Consider the following 16,936-nt stretch of genomic DNA (forward strand, 5'->3'; position numbering starts at 1 on the left):
CCTGTCGCCAGTAGGTGGCGCTCTGACTGTGAGTGAATATCAAAGTGCAGATGTGTTCAGGAAGGAACTCTAATCAAGTGTGCAAAGTTTGGAGCAGATCAGAGAACAAACACTACAATAGTTTGGATGTTAAAGACAGAGTTCAGCTGACAGCTGTATGAGATGCATGTAAAGTGTGACCTCTCCTCCTCCCCCTGTGTCCTCCTTGCAAGCTGAAATGAGAGGAATTAGTTATAAAAAAAATCAGGTGTGGCTTTAACTTGGAAAAATTCACAAAATCAATGACATTTCCTGTGGCCAGTAGGTGGCGCTCTGACTGTGAGTGAATATCAAAGTGCAGATGTGTTCAGGAAGGAACTCTAATCAAGTGTGCAAAGTTTGGAGCAGATCAGAGAAGAAACACTGAAGTTATTATGTTTATGGCAGAGTTCAAGTGACAGCTGTGTGAGATGCATGTGGAGATGTGTGCCATCTCTTCTCCTCTCTGTGTCCAGGCTGAAAGTACAGGAATTAAAAAAAAGGAATTAAAAGTGGCATGGCTGTTGATCTGCTGTGAGGCAGATTGAGCTGCATGTGAGATTCACAGATCTCCATGTGTCACTGATAGATCTCTGACTCCATCTGGTGGTCGCTGTGCGCCTGTGTCTCTCCCCTCTATGCTCCCCGAGTGAAGATTGAGTGAAAACCTGGCTGATTTACACACTTGGCTAAAAACATTTTTTTTACCAACTTTATCATGACTTTAGGCGGTGGGTCCAAGAGGCTTTTTGGTACATCTCCACTTGGGCTATCTAGGAAAAAATATTTCATGCGTGTACGCCCTACCTAGAGGGGGGGCTGTTGCTGAGAAGATGGGCATAAAATCGGAAACATTTCATTTTGCCATTAGGTGGCGCTCTACCTGTCAGTTAAAATTGCAGTGCAGTTGTGTTCAGGACGTGATTGTTAACAAGCATGAATATTTTGGAGCAGATCGGAGAAGAAACGTCGAAGTTATAACAGCTTTAATGCCTATGGCGAAAGTTAAAAATAGTAGCGCAGTCAAGGCGTCGCCGTGGCCACGCCCCTAAATATTCTGGACATCTTTGGCATACTTTTTGTCCGTAAGGCCTTTCCAACAACATATCCAATTTTGGTATCGATCAAATCAACGGTATAATCAGTTTTTGATTTAGCGTGACCCCTGTGAAAGGCCAAAAACAGCCAAAAACAGCCATAACTGGCAATATTTGGGATTTTTGGAAGTGGCAAATATTACTCGATTTGGATTAAACTTGACATGCATGTTCTTTCAAGCGATGGCAACATAGGTTTCGAGTTTCGTAATTTTAGGGGCAACGGTTATAGAGTTATGCTAATTGCATTTTGGTAGCCACACCCTCTAATGTTCATTGGCCGATATCTCCTGATTAAATGCATATTTTCAAAACCTTTTCGAAACATATCCATAGCTAGGTCTTAAGAGTATGCGTACCGAATTTCGTCCAAATCGGACCAACGGTGTCCGAGAACTGCGCAACTTCCTCTTTTTCATAACATCCAAGATGGCGGAAAATTTCGGTAGGTCGACTTTGGTACTCCCCATGGCTTTTTTGTAGAGGAGACTTGTCTGCACATGTGTGCAAAGTTTCATGTCAATCGGACTTACGGTGCGGCGAGGATGGCGAATCTCCCACTAAGTGGCGCTAGGGAGCAACTTTTTCGTGGCCGAATGCGAAGATGCCAAATTCTCAAATTTTTTGCCAGACCCTATAGACACTCCAATTTTCGTTAGTTTTTTTTCACGCTCAGGCCCCCAAAACGCAGGTCGAAGTTGTTAAAGAATAATAAACATTCGAATAACAATAGGGCTTCGCAGCCCGACGTTGTCGGCGCTCGGGCCCTAATAATAAACATTCGAATAACAATAGGGCTTCGCAGCCCGACGTTGTCGGCGCTCGGGCCCTAATAAAAAAGTTCAAAGGAAAGTGTCCCTCCTTCTTTGTAGAAAGTCAGAGTTCAGTTTCAGTTCTGTTCATACTACCCAGGTAGATTTTTGTGTTATATTCTTATCTGTATCACGAGTGAAGTGAGATGTTGTCTAAATTTCCTCGGAGTGGATCCCACAGTTGGCCAGACCGTGCGCCGTTCCGTCTGAGTCGCTCGTCCTTTCTGGCTCGCCACCGAACCTCCTCCGTTCGGAATCTGAATCAAATCCTAATCCGGCAAAACTAAAAAAAACACAGAGTGCAGAACAATAACCATTACTCTATTCAAATCATATAATCTTTTTGCTTCCACTTTTCACTCTATTTCACTCTATATCTTCCATATATATACCCAGATGCAGGATATACAGCATTCAAAGCATTGTAAATGAGTCTGTACATTTTTTTTTACAATACAGGATAAATATTTTACCATGACAATTACCTATCACATCACCTACATATCTCTAACCATAGATTATATACATGTTTTAACTCTTTTAACCGTAAATATACAGTATAAAATTATTTTTTGACCAACATGAATATTTACCAACTTTAGTGCAGTAAAAAACATTATGCACATTACTTTAGTCAAAAGCACCTTTTCTATCACAACTGACATATCAACACAAATATGCATCATATGCCATTTCTTTCTCTCTTATATGCTCCAGTAGTGGCAATTTAGCTTAACCAGTTACAGCATTAGCATTCCCATTACAAGTAATACCTGAGTTAGCTTAGCGGCACTAGCCGCAACTAGCATTAGCTTCGCGCTAGCTCAGCTAATGATCTTTTTTCAGTTACTTTTCCAAGTTCACAATGATACTGCAGGTACCACGGTGGGTTTAAAACACTAGAGAAACATATCTGGGACTTCGACTGGTTTTATGAACATACTTCAATGAAAGGATTTTTCTCACATCATGCTAATATCAACAGCTAAGCTCAAGGCCTAGCCCCTTTGGATTTAGCATAGTTCTTACCGGAGTTTTCACAGAGGCTTAACACGGTGAAACTGGCTCCTCTCTCTCTCAGGCACACTCACGCAATGTTCCCTTAATAAACAGAAGATGTATCAAGATACTGCCCGAGGATTAATCATTAATTTACGTGGATTTCATCATGTTACATACCCCGGTTCGTCAGCTCGTTTACGTGCAGTTGCTAGTAGCTCGGCTCTGAGTTTGATGACGCTCGGCACAGACGGAGATCACGCTCAGCTCAGAGTGAGGTCACGTTCAGTCATGACACTGAGCACGGGCTAAGGTACTAAATTCAAATCACATAAATTGGTTCAGTAATCATGTGGGTTACATAAAGTACATATCTATAGTCGATCTGTTCCCTGCCATAATCACCAATCAGTGTTTGGAGAAGTAGAGAGCCGCTCCATACGCTCAGCTTTGTACTGCAGTGAACAGGTTCCAGAGAAAAAGCCAAATTAACCACCTAAAACAAGGCTCACCTAAAAATGTTTACGTCAGCCTAAGTGTACGTTGTAGGCTATAGGTAAAATTCACACTGCTTTACATCGCCGTCAGACCGCGCGTTCTTTTGGCACTACATTTTCTCAACCGCAGAACCCCTGTATCCCTACGCATTAGCGTAACTGGCCAACAGCTGATCTGCGAGCGGAGGAATACAGCGCGAGGCCCAGTTGCTGGACGAGAGGTTTACTTTCGGTAAAAACAAAACTTATCTCTCCGTATCCTATAGTGCTAAAATAATTTCACCATGCCCGATCTGACCACTTACTACAGCAGCAATGTCACATTGCACGTTTCAATTTAAACACAACACACTATCTGACTCTCATCCCCCACCCCCAACCATGCACACATAATTTATTTCCTGGTCATAAGTGTACATTGAAAACCGTCTAAAACTATCAACCAGCCTATTCAACCAGCTTCTACACCATCAACCAGCTAAAACCACTAAGATCAGCTAAAACCATCAACCAGCCTATTGAACCAGCTAAAACCATCCACCACCCTTCTACCAGCTAAAGACCATCAACCAGCTAAAACCACTTAGACCGGCTAAAACCATCAACCGGCCTATTGAACCAGCTTAAACCATCCACCACCCTATTCTACCAGCTAAGACCATCGACCAGCTAAAACCACTACGACCACCTAAAACCATCAACCAGCCTATTGAACCAGCTAAAACCATCCACCACCCTATTCTACCAGCTAAAGACCATCAACCAGCTAAAACCACTTAGACCGGCTAAAACCATCAACCGGCCTATTGAACCAGCTTAAACCATCCACCACCCTATTCTACCAGCTAAGACCATCGACCAGCTAAAACCACTACGACCAGCTAAAACCATCAACCAGCCTATTGAACCAGCTAAAACCATCCACCACCCTATTCTACCAGCTAAGACCATCTAAAACCATCAACCAGCTAAAACCACTAAGACCAGCTAAAACCATCTAAACCCACCAGCTAAAACCAGCTTAAACCATCAACCAGCTTGTTAAACCAGCTAAAACCATCAACCAGCCTAAGCTGGTCTAAGCTATTTATTTTAGTAGGGATACCTCCCACATAGAGCAGGACTAGAATGTTGAGATATAATATATATTAGTGTCCGGAATTTTCCATTACTGGGCCCTCCGAAAAGGCTTAACAGGAAGCACACAATGTTATGACTCGTGTTTGTCTTTTATTTTCAAATTAAGGTACCACAGGTCATAAACCTGGAATACAACAAACAAACAAATGACAATATATTATTTAAACATACCATCATTCAAATAATATAATGTAATAATGATGTAAATAACAAATCAAAGGAAGCCATCAACACCATCAAATGCAGCAAATCTGGCTCAAACAACAGTGACTACAGCACCCAGAATGCCTAGCGCTAGAGGAGCATGCGCACAGCGACACTCCGCCGCCACTGGTTGCTATGGACGCTGTCACAGGACACAGAACCCATGCCACCACGTGCCTCGTGTGATGACCCCTGCTGTTGAGCCAGCAGGCTCCTGATGTGACTTGGGTTTGTGGGAGGAGTTTTGGTCAATCATGGGCACCTGGGCCCAGTGTTCTTGAGATGATAAAATGACCCATGATTCATTCATTCTGTCTCTCTCTCTCCTCTCCAGCAGATGTCCTACGGGTGATGTGGCAGCCGCAGTTTTCTTAAGTTCCATTATGCTCAGTTTATGCACTTTACAACACACATCCATTACATTTTACACACATGCACATGCTACACTACTGATAGACCGATGGTCACATCCCATTTGTTCATTATTTTCCTTTGTTGCACATTGCGTTGCTTTATGTTAAATAAATATACTTTGCTAAATCTTCTTAAATTCAGTGTGTCTCCCGTCTTGTCGTGGCCCAAAGAGCCAGGTTGTGACAAATGGGGGCTCGTCCGTTCATGGTTTTCAGTAACATGTTTATGGTTTGTAGATTTGTTTGACACGTGTTTGTGTTTACGCGATGAGGGCCTGGTGCGCGTGTAGGTCGGTGGTGAATGCCGTTGTGTTTCCTTGTTGCCTGAAATTTGGGGGGGGGGGTCGCGCTGAAGGGAGAAGGTTTCGCGTCCGTGGAAGCATTTGGATGCGTTTTGTTTTTTTTCCCCCCTGTCGGTTGTGCGTAGTCCAAAGAGAAGGTAAGTGTTGCCGCCCTGATGCGCTGTATTTGGAGTTTCCCTGTTAAGCTGTAGGGGCGTTTCCCCTTTGGGTCACGTCGGTTTTTTTCTTTGTGTAGTGTTGTGGCAATGTGGTTAGTGTCACCTATCTACGGACAGGTGTCTCTGGAGCACGTCCGTGGGATCTTGCGTGGCGGCCTGCTCGCAGGTGGCTTCTCAGACCCGCTGGTTTCCAGTGCGTAATTACCCGCCGCACGCCACATGAAGACTAGGGGTGAGTTTAGTAAGATTTTGGGTTAGGCAGTTAGGGGAAAATACTCCTCGAGGTAAGTTTGCCTCGTTTGTATGCGTTTGAGGGGGTAATACTGTGCATTCTGTTTGGTCTGTCTGTTATTATGGCTTCTTTGTCGGAGTTTTTTGATGCGCCCTCGGAGGTGTTTGTTAATGGCTGTACTAAAGAACAGCTGATGCGAATAGCCGAACATTATGAGATTAATGTGGCAGATAAAAAACGCAAGGCTGAGGTTAAAAGTATTATTTTGTCCGCCTTAGGGGAGAGTGGTGTTTTGAAGAAGGGAGAGCTTTTGTCGGACGTGGCAGCGGTGCCAATGTCCGTACCAGTGTCCGTGGCAGGGCTGACTTTTGCGCAGCAGAAGGAACTGATGATGATACAGTTTGAGCAGGAGAAAGTACGGTTAAAAGTAGAAATGGAGCGGCAGCAAACAGAAAAGATGAAACTGGACTTGCAGCAGTATAAACTGAGTTTGATCCGTGATGGTAAGCTTTCACAGAACATTGCAGAGGAAAGTTTTTTTGAGTCGGGGCAGGTTGGGTTTGATGTTGGGGCTAATTTGCGCTTAATGCCTAGGTTTAATGACAGGGATCCGGATACATTTTTCACTTTATTTGAGCGGATTGCAGATGCAAAAAATTGGCCTGATGCAGACAAGACTTTGATGCTCCAGTGCGTCCTTACGGGTAGGGCCCAGGAGGTGTATTCAGCGCTGAGTGCGAGTGCTTGTAGGAGTTATGTTAAGGTCAAATCTGCTGTCTTGAAAGCATACGAGTTGGTCCCCGAGGCTTATCGTCAAAGGTTTAGGAACTGGGGGAAAGGTGACGAACAAACAAATGTTGAATTTGCTCGTGATTTGCTATGCCATTTTAACCGCTGGTGTTCCGTTGCGAGTGTCGAGAGTTTTGAGGGGCTTTGTGAGTTGATGGTGCTGGAACAATTTAAAAATTCAATTCCTCAGCGCATTGCAACTTATGTAAGTGAGCAGAAAGCAACCACCGTACATAGAGCGGCTGAGCTGGCTGACGATTATGTGTTAACGCACAGGAGTGGGTTTGGTGTAGTGTACGCGGCCAGTGAGTTAAGACGTAGAAGTAATAACCACGGTAGCTCGGGTTACGGTGTTCAGTCCTCAGTAGCGGGTCCCGCGCATACATTTAAAGCCTCACAGGTGAGAGATGATGGTGGCAGAGGGGGCTTATGTCATTATTGTCGGAGCGCGGGCCACTGGAAGGATCAATGTCCGGTGTTGCAGAGTGCGAATAAACATAAATCTTATCCATCTGCTCCTGCTCCAGCCTTGTCCTGTTCCAGTGCTCAGGGGCCAGGTCCTGAATGTGTTGGTCCAGAGAGTGGTGGTGATTTTGAGCCTTTCATTGCTGACGCTGTCATTTCTCTGGTGGGTAGTGAGGAGCGTGTGCCTATAAAAGTTTTGAGAGATACAGGCGCTAAGCATTCATTCATTTTGGGATCAGTATTGCCTTTTTCGCCTGCAACAGAAACGGGGGATTTTATTCTGATGCGAGGTATGGAGATGGGATTGGTACCTGTACCGCTGCAAAACATGGTGCTTGATTGTGATCTGGTGCAAGGTGTTGTTGCCATTGGTGTGCGTCCAGCATTGCCAGTAGATGGAGTGGAGTTGATTCTGGGAAATGATCTGGCTGGTAGCGCGGTGTGGGCTAGTGTGCCGCCGTCTCCTGTAGTTACATCTAAGCTGTTGATAACAGTTGGGCCAGATGAGTGTGGTCAGAAATATCCAGCTGCGTTTCCAGCCTGCGCCATGACCCGCGCACAGCGTGCTAGGGATGCATCAGGCTTGGTCGTTAGTGGAGAGCAAAAGGAGATGAAAGTTGTGATTCCTTTACCTGATCTTCCCCCATCCATCCCTCGAGCGGAGGGGGTTAAATGTCAGCAGGTTGATCAGTCTCTGTCCAGTTTGGTTACCAGTGCTTTGCCGGAGAGTGAAATGGGAAATGTGGCTCGTGGCTATTTTTTCCAGGATGAGTTGCTTGTGAGGAAATGGGTGCCTTGTGAGGGTGACTATGTTGGTGAGCCTGTGTTTCAGGTTGTTGTGCCCGAAAAATTCCGTGACACAGTATTAAAGACTGCACATGATGAATCAGGTCATTTGGGTGTGAGAAAAACGTATGACCGGGTTTTGCGATATTTTTTTTGGCAAAAGTTAAAGTGTGATGTTGCTAATTATATAAAATCGTGTCATACATGTCAACTTACAGGTAAGCCCAGTCACTCAATCAAGCCAGCGCCTCTTTGTCCCATTCCAGCAATCAGTCAACCATTTGAACATTTGATTATAGACTGTGTGGGGCCGTTACCAACCTCAAAGTCTGGTTGCTCTTACCTGCTAACTGTAATGTGTCAGGTGACAAGATACCCTGCAGCATATCCTGTGCGTTCTATTTCTGCGAGATCAATAGTCAAGGCGTTGACACAGTTTATTTCCATCTTCGGCATTCCACGTGTGATTCAGAGTGACCAAGGCTCTAATTTTACATCTCACTTGTTTTCACAGGTGTTGAAGCAGTTGAAGGTGAAGCACAACCGTGCATCTGCGTATCATGCCCAGAGTCAGGGAGCGTTGGAGCGCTTTCACCAAACATTAAAGTCCCTGTTGCGTGCTTTTTGCACGGAGATGGGGGGAGATTGGGAGGAAGGCCTACCTTGGTTAATGTTATCAGCCCGAGAGGTTGTGCAGGAGAGCACTAGGTTTAGTCCTAATGACCTTGTTTTTGGCCATACAGTGCGGGGTCCCTTGGCAGTCCTGCGGGATGGCTTGGGTGATACTGATCCACCTAAGAATCTGATTATGTGAACGGTTTCCGTCATCGTTTGTATACAGCTGCTGAAAAAGCGCGTGAAAATCTGGAAGTGGCTCAGTCTAAAATGAAAACTGTGTATGACCGTCGGGAAGAGCGTCGCCAGTTTACTCCTGGGGATCAGGTTTTGGCCCTCACTCCGGTTGTAAGTTCACCATTTCAGGCAAAGTTCTCAGGCCCGTACACTGTGGAGCGACAAGTTTCAGAGCAAAATTATTTCATTTCCACTCCGACGCGTAGGAAGTCTTCTCGCCTCTGTCATGTCAACCTGTTGAAGCCGTATTATTCTCGTGACGAAACTGTTGCACCTGGATCCAGTGCGCAGAGTTTAGATATCAGTCCTGTACTCACTGTGGGTTCTGTGCCCTCAGCTTTGATGGCTCTGGGTATGGTGAGCATGGAGGGGGATGTTCGAGCACCTGATGATCCTGTGATGTGTGGTAGGCTAAAAAATTCAGAGACGTTGTGTAACTTGGAGAGTTTATTTGTTCACTTGTCTGAAGTTCAAAGCAGTGAGCTGAAAGAGGTAATCAGGGAGTATCCAGTCCTGTTTAGTGATACACCATCGCGTACACACTTGATAGAACATGATATTGATGTTGGAGACAGTACACCAATTAAACAGCGTTTCTATAGGTGTGCACCACACAGACAGAAAGTAATGGAATCTGAGGTCAAGTATATGCTGGACCATCACATTGCAGTTCCATCGTCATCCAGTTGGGCGTCACCCTGTCTGTTGGTCGATAAGTCGGATAAGTCTCCTAGGTTCTGTACTGACTATCGAAAGGTAAACAAGGTCACTAAGTCAGATTCTTATCCGTTGCCGCGAATGGAGGACTGCATAGACCAGGTCGGTGCAGCACAATTTGTGAGCAAGTTCGACTTGCTGAAGGGGTATTGGCAAGTTCCACTATCTGCTCGTGCTAGGGAGATTTCTGCATTTATAACACCTACAGGACTGTATGAATATACCGTGATGAGTTTTGGGCTACGGAACGCACCCGCAACTTTTCAGCGTCTAATGAATACGGTTGTTGCAGGTCTTGAAGGTTGCGCAGTTTATCTGGACGATGTAGTTGTTTTCAGTGACACATGGGATGCTCATGTCGGGCGCGTCCGTGCCTTGTTCAGTCGTTTGGCTGAGGCGCGACTCACAATCAATCTGGCAAAGTGTGAGTTTGCCAGGGCGACAGTGACGTATCTTGGCCGGGTGGTCGGACAGGGGCAGGTGCGTCCAGTCGATGCTAAAGTTAGAGCTGTTGTGCATTATCCCGTTCCAGTTACGAAGAAAGAATTGATGCGGTTCCTGGGTTTAGTCGGCTATTATAGGAGTTTTTGTAAAAACTTTTCAACTGTTGTTGCACCGCTGACTGACCTGTTGAAGGGTAGGGTGAAGTTTGTGTGGTCTCCTCACTGTCAAAGTGCATTTGAAAATGTGAAATCGCTCCTGTGCTCAGTTCCAGTCCTGGCTGCACCGTGCTTGCATAAGCCGTTTAAGATCCAGGCAGATGCCAGTCAAGTGGGCGCAGGGGCAGTGTTGTTACAGGAGGAGTTGATAAACCTGTGTGTTACTTCTCAAAAAAGTTCAACTCATACCAGTTGCACTACTCAACTATAGAGAAGGAAGCGCTGGCCCTCATTTGGGCGCTTCAGCATTTTGAGGTTTATGTTAGTACTGGGGGGGAACCAGTAGTTGTTTTCACTGACCATAACCCTTTGACCTTTTTGAGTTCACTGCACTGCCCAAACCACCGTCTGATGCGATGGACTTTGTTCTTGCAGGGCCATAATTTAGAGGTCAGACACATTAAGGGCAAGGACAATTTAATGGCCGATGCTTTTTCTCGTGCCCCTGTGGGTTAAATGGTAGTCTGTTATCCTTCCTACTGTTCTCATCTCCCTATTAAAATGTTTCACTCCATCTTAAGGGGGAGGGTGTGATGACCCCTGCTGTTGAGGCAGCAGGCTCCTGATGTGACTTGGGTTTGTGGGAGGAGTTTTGGTCAATCATGGGCACCTGGGCCCAGTGTTCCTGAGATGATAAAACGACCCATGATTCATTCATTCTGTCTCTCTCTCTCCTCTCCAGCAGATGTCCTATGGGTGATGTGGCAGCCGCAGTTTTCTTAAGTTCCATTATGCTCAGTTTATGCACTTTACAACACACATCCATTACATTTTACACACATGCACATCCTACACTACTGATAGACTGATGGTCACATCCCATTTGTTCATTATTTTCCTTTGTTGCACATTGCGTTGCTTTATGTTAAATAAATACACTTTGCTAAATCTTCTTAAATTCAGTGTGTCTCCCGTCTTGTCGTGGCCCAAAGAGCCAGGTTGTGACACTCATCCAAACAAATCACAAACACATACAAACGCAGCATAACTTCACCATGGATAACCAAACCCCCACCTCACCACTGCCACCGGAAAGCCAGCAGAGTGCTCCAAACAATCAGCACAACGCAAATAGCCAACAACGATAAACGCTACACAGCATCCGGGTCGCCGAGCACCTGCACCTCGGCTAACTAACACCGACACAGTGAGGTAAACGCTCGGTATAGTGGAGCGGCTAAGTGCTTATTTCCGTCAGAATCTTTCAGTTGATGATGCAAGCGTGAAAATTGCCATGAGCAATCTCCATGGGTCACTTGACAAGAAAATTGTCTGAGACATTTGAAATTTCAAGATGGCGGCCATTTTTCAAGATGGCCGACACCTGAGTGGAGCAGTTAAGGCAAGGCAAGGCAACTTTATTTGTATAGCACATTTCATACACAAGGCAGACTCAAAGTGCTTCACATCATACAACAAAGTGGGGAAAAAAAAAAAAAAAATAGAAGAATTAAAAGAAAATAAAGGCAAATTTAAAAATGCATTACAGAAAGGAGAATAAAAACATATTTGCAATAATTAAAAACAGTGCAGACATTAAAAGATTTAGCAGAAAGCTATGGTGAACAAGTTTTCAGTCTAGTTTTAAAAGTGGTCAGAGTTGGGGCAAGTCTTACATCTTCAGGAAGTTTATTCCAGCCATTTGTTGCATAGTGACTAAATCATGCTCTCCTGTGATTGTTGTTTACTCTGGGAATCACTAACAGATTGGTCTCAGAAGATCTTAGTGGTCTAGAAGGCTCGGTCCTAGACCATGTAGTGATTTATATGTGAGCAGGAGGATTTTGAAATCAATCCTCTGACATACAGGGAGCCAATGTAAAGATTTAAGAATTGGTGTAATGTGCTCACATTTTTTGGTCTTTGTAAGAACTCTAGCAGCTGCGTTCTGAACAAGCTGTAGCTGCCTGACAGTTTTTTTCGGAAGACCTGCAAGGAGACCATTACAGTAGTCTAGCCTACTAGTAATAAAGGCATGTACAAGTTTTTCTAAGTCTTAAGCTGACATGAGCCCTCTAAGTCTTGCTACATTTTTTAGGTGATAGTAGGCTGATTTTGTTACTGATTTAACGTGACTGTCGAAATGTAAATCAGAATCCATAATAACCCCAAGATTTCTGGCTTTGTTTGAGGTTTTCAGGGACAGAGAGTGAAGGTGTTGAATTACTTTAAACCTTTCTTTTTTAGCACCAAAAACAATTATCTCAGTTTTGTCCTCATTTAGTTGTAGGAAGTTTTGGCACATCCAGTCTTTGACTTGCTCAATGCACTGGCACAGAAGATCTATGGGGCGATAGTCGTTTGGTGATAGTGCTACATAGATTTGGGTGTCATCGGCATAGCAATGGTGGTCAATGTTATTATTTTGCATGATCTGTCCTAGTGGGAGCATGTAGATGTTGAATAAAGTCGGCCCCAAGATTGAACCTTGGGGGACTCCACACGTTACATTGGTAGGTTCTGATACAAAGTCGCCAATGGAAACAAAATAGTTCCTATCTTGTAGATATGACTTGAACCAGTTTAAGACTGTGCCTGAGAGCCCCACCCAGTTTTCCAACCTGTCCAAGAGTATTGAGTGGTCGATAGTGTCAAATGCAGCACTGAGGTCTAATAGCATTAATATTGAAGTTTTGCCAGAGTCTGTGTTAAGACGGATGTCATTTACAACTTTAATAAGGGCCGTCTCGGTGCTATGAAAAGGTCGAAATCCTGACTGGAAGTTGTTGTGGCAGCCAGTTGAAGCCAGGAAGTGATTTAGTTGTTGGAGGACAACTTTCTCAATTATTTTACTTATGAAGGGTAGATTTGAAATTGGTCTGTAGTTGTTGATAATAGAGGTATCTAGGCTCCACTTTTTTTTAGAAGAGGTTTAATGACTGCAGTTTTGAAGGCCTTTGGGAAATTGCCTGATTGAATGGAGTTATTAACTATTTGCAATACGTCTATTGATAGGCAGTCAAAAACATTCTTAAAAAAGTTGGTAGGTAAAGCATCAAGGCAGCAGGTGGATGATTTTAGATTTGTCACCGTTTCCACTAGAGTTTTAGAGTCTATGGCATTAAAGCTTGCCATGATTGCTGTGTTACTTTTGCCTGAACAGGGTGGTGATCCAACTTTTTTGTTTGAGATATTGATGGCGCGTCTGATGCCTTCAATTTTATTAGTATAAAAGAATGCAAACTCATTGCATTTCTGCGTGGAATGGAGTTTAGCTGGTATTTGTGTTGGGGGGTTGGTCAGTCTGTCAACAGTTGCAAAATGATTTGTTATTAAGAGACCTAACATTTAGCAGACCCATCCTGATGGTGTTATTGACAGGCTTTGAGGTTGACTTTGATTTTGAGAGAACAGGAATGAGATTGTTTAGGTTAGCTGTGTGTTCAAGTTTCCCAATGTTTACTCTCTTAGTAGTCACAACAGGAATGCAGAAGGTGCCATGTTTTGATGTAGGCGACCTTGGGTCCAGCTGATAATGTGGTCTACTGCTGAACCCTTTTCTGTTAAGTGATATAATGGTTTATTTGGTGATACAAGCATGGAAATTGGCATGAGCAGTCTCCATGGGTCACTTGACAAAAAATTGTCTGAGACATTTGAAATTTCAAGATGGCGGCCATTTTTCAAGATGGCTGACACCTTAGTGGAGCAGTTAATTGATATAATGGTTTATTTGGTGATACAAGCATGAAAATTGGCATGAGCAGTCTCTGCGGGTCACTTGACAAGAAAATTGTCCGAGACATTTGAAATTTCAAGATGGTGGCCATTTTTCAAGATGGCCGACACCTTAGTGGAGCATTTAAGTGACATAGTAGGCTGTGTTCGAAATGCCATACTAACGTACTGCCTACTGCATACTTAACGTGTATGTACTGCATACTGCCTACTAAATGAACGTTTGAGTATGCTGTTACCCTCAGACTGTTCACACCGAAGTATACACATCTCATACTACATTTTTGTTTTTTTTAACTTTATTGACATCTCGTCCTCATCTTCTCTCACGTAACCGAATCGATTACGTTAGCGGTTCTAGCTCCCGTTTAATGGAAATTACTTATCAAAATATAAAGCATGATTATTATTACAGTTAATTTAATATTTCTAAATATTTTTTAAGTCAAATTACAATTGTCAAACGTGTTCTACAGTTTATTATATATGCGCGCTCTCACGCTTTCCCTCTTTCTTCCTCTTACCCGAGTAGCTGCCTTCACTCGCCATCGATCGCGACTATTAAGCAGCTTTTATCGATCATTAATCGTCCGTTCATAGATCGTATTATACCTCTGACCACGGAACACCAGCACCTTCACCACGGAGACGACGCAGGCAATCTGCCCGTCGGAGGAGCTACATTATTCACATGTACATGGAATTTGGATTTCCCTCTGAAGTAAGTAATATCACTTATCTGGTTTAAATACGTTCCTTTATTATTTGATTATCAATAGATGTGCATATGCATGCATAATCAAATGTAGGCTACATGTAGGCTAATATAAGTGGTTTTAATAATATCATGCATGAGTTTGGTGTGATAAAAATAAACAAGTACAAGCAAGTGGGATATTAGTGAATAATTTATTAGACAAATAATCCATGTTATATATACAGGTTGCAATACGTGTATGATAAGAATAAATAAGTAGTTTATCAACAAATGAATAGGAAAACATTCTGAATAAATGTAATATCTGATGTTTTCTGTTACAGGTTGGTGCCAGAGGGCCGTACTGCAGGTCAATCCTCATGTTCCCCCGATGGGCCTCTACTTCGGGAAGGGGGTTTAAGGAAGGACTTGTCTTTAAAGGCGTTCCACGGAGAACCTCGTCCACTGCTTACTAACAGAACAGATGGGTTCCATGTCCATAGTTCCACGGTGGTGATGGGGGTGACAGCGATGAAGCCGAGCCACTCCAGCAGTCCTGGGATATCCTCAGAGGCAACAGCAGTCCTGAGACATCCTCAGAGGCTTTTAGCTGCAGTGTCTGCTCCAAATGTCCAGATCCCTGTGTTGCAGGAACATGATTATTGTTGAGGTTTTATTTGTGTTTATCAGTAGTGCAGTTTATAAGTAAAACTTAATGGACTCTGATGTTTGAACACATTGTAGATATTACCCAGCAATGTCTTTGCCTGATTATTTATAAGAAAGACAACTTCATCTGGTTTCTTTTATGCTGTAGAGTTCAATACTTTAAACTGCTTCCAACTCACCTTGTATTTCTGCTTCATGTTCTCCCACTTCTTCTTTGTCCATCCAGCTCCACCTTCCCTCCATCTAATGTTCTTCAATAAACATCCTATATGAAGAACAGCACGTAGAAAAGTGTTACAGTTCATTGATGATTTCTTGCTGTTCAACAGAACGTTTCAGGTAGACATCTCAGGGGAGCAGGACATCTCCCATCTATATACGCTGGTGTTCAACCTTATATCATTGAGCAGCTAAATATGCACAGTAGTAGTTAAGCCCTGCATATAAGAATTATAACATTTAAACCACATTTTCTTAAGTGAAGCCTCTCAGAGCAGCATCCCTCCTGCCGGTGAACGTCTCCTCATAGTTCCCTCCACTGAATGAGGCGCCCGGTGTTTTCATCCGTCCCTTTAACGGACAACGGTGCACGGCGTTATTAATCACCGTTAGTAAATATATAACCACGGTTTAACATAAGCACTATATTATTAGTTAACGTCGGTAAAAACGGCACATTTTCCGCTTCGCTTGCGCTCGCTAACCTCTATGGTAAATTACCGTCTGTAGGCTAGCCGGCTGGCAGGACCTTCGATTCGTAACGTTAACGTACAATGCCAACAACAATAAAGTAACGTTCATTATCAATACGATTTAAAAGTCAGCCGGAAACATAAAAGTCATGTTACAGTATACTTACATGTGTACGCGGTTTGTGTCGGGCTGTCGCCAGAATCACCGCAGTCGTCCGCCATTATCCAAAACTTTTCAGAAGTCAGACGAGCCGCAATGCATTTTGGGGAAGTTGAGTAGATTTAGCAAGGTCCGCTGTATACTCAGAAATTCTTGCCAATGCAGTATACATCCGGGCATTTCTCGCGTACACAAATTCACATACTATTGTATGTGAACGCACTACGTACTCAAATTTACGTCACAATTGAGTACGAGTAGGACGTTAGTATGGCATTTCGAATACAGCCATGGTTTATTTGGTGATACAAGCATGAAAATTGGCATGAGCAGTCTCTGTGGGTCGCTTGACAAGAAAATTGTCTTAGACATTTGAAATTTCAAGATGGCTGACACCTTAGTGGAGCAGTTAAAGTCCCAGTGGGCGAGCACGGTCGTACTGGTTATGATACCATTGCAAGAAATGTTCCATTATTTCATAAGATCAATGCTCTGCCTATCTTACTTAGTCCAACCCGACTAGATGAAGGTGATAGAAAGCACATTGACAAGAAACAGAGCAAAGTATCATTCAAGCTGTAAACTTATGTTCAACAACACACAGCTGGAAACGTCCAAAATAGAGCATCTACTGCTGCTGAAGACACCGAAGATACGAAAGATATCCGTGTCAATAGCCAAGAAAATCCCATCCCTCAAAAGCTTTGTGCTTTATCTGTGAAGATGAGAGTGCAACGTCCCCCTTAAGAGAAGCAATGACAATGAAGCTTAATGAAAGGGTTAATGAATGTGCCAGGAATCTAAGCGACATGAAGCTCCTTGCAAAGCTTACTGCTGGTGATGTTGTTGCACAGGAATTTAAATACCATCCTGCTTGTCTCGTTGGTCTATACAACAGAG

At 43.6% G+C, this 16,936-nt stretch overlaps 2 long non-coding RNA genes across 2 annotated transcripts in view; one reads left to right on the forward strand and one right to left on the reverse strand.

The window, feature by feature from the left end:
- LOC311012815 overlaps positions 1-16,936 on the forward strand; it is a 347,190-nt gene that overhangs the window by 320,779 nt on the left and 9,475 nt on the right. The window lies entirely within an intron of this gene.
- LOC311012812 lies at positions 14,998-16,270 on the reverse strand. The gene is made up of 3 exons (XR_014597078.1): positions 16,044-16,270; positions 15,364-15,449; positions 14,998-15,155 (listed from the first exon to the last, which is right to left on the reverse strand). It is a non-coding gene; the product is annotated as an uncharacterized lncRNA (long non-coding RNA).

This window comes from Eutrigla gurnardus, assembly GCF_963514095.1.
Source record: "Eutrigla gurnardus genome assembly, chromosome: 4".
Classification (NCBI taxonomy): Eukaryota; Metazoa; Chordata; class Actinopteri; order Perciformes; family Triglidae; genus Eutrigla; species Eutrigla gurnardus.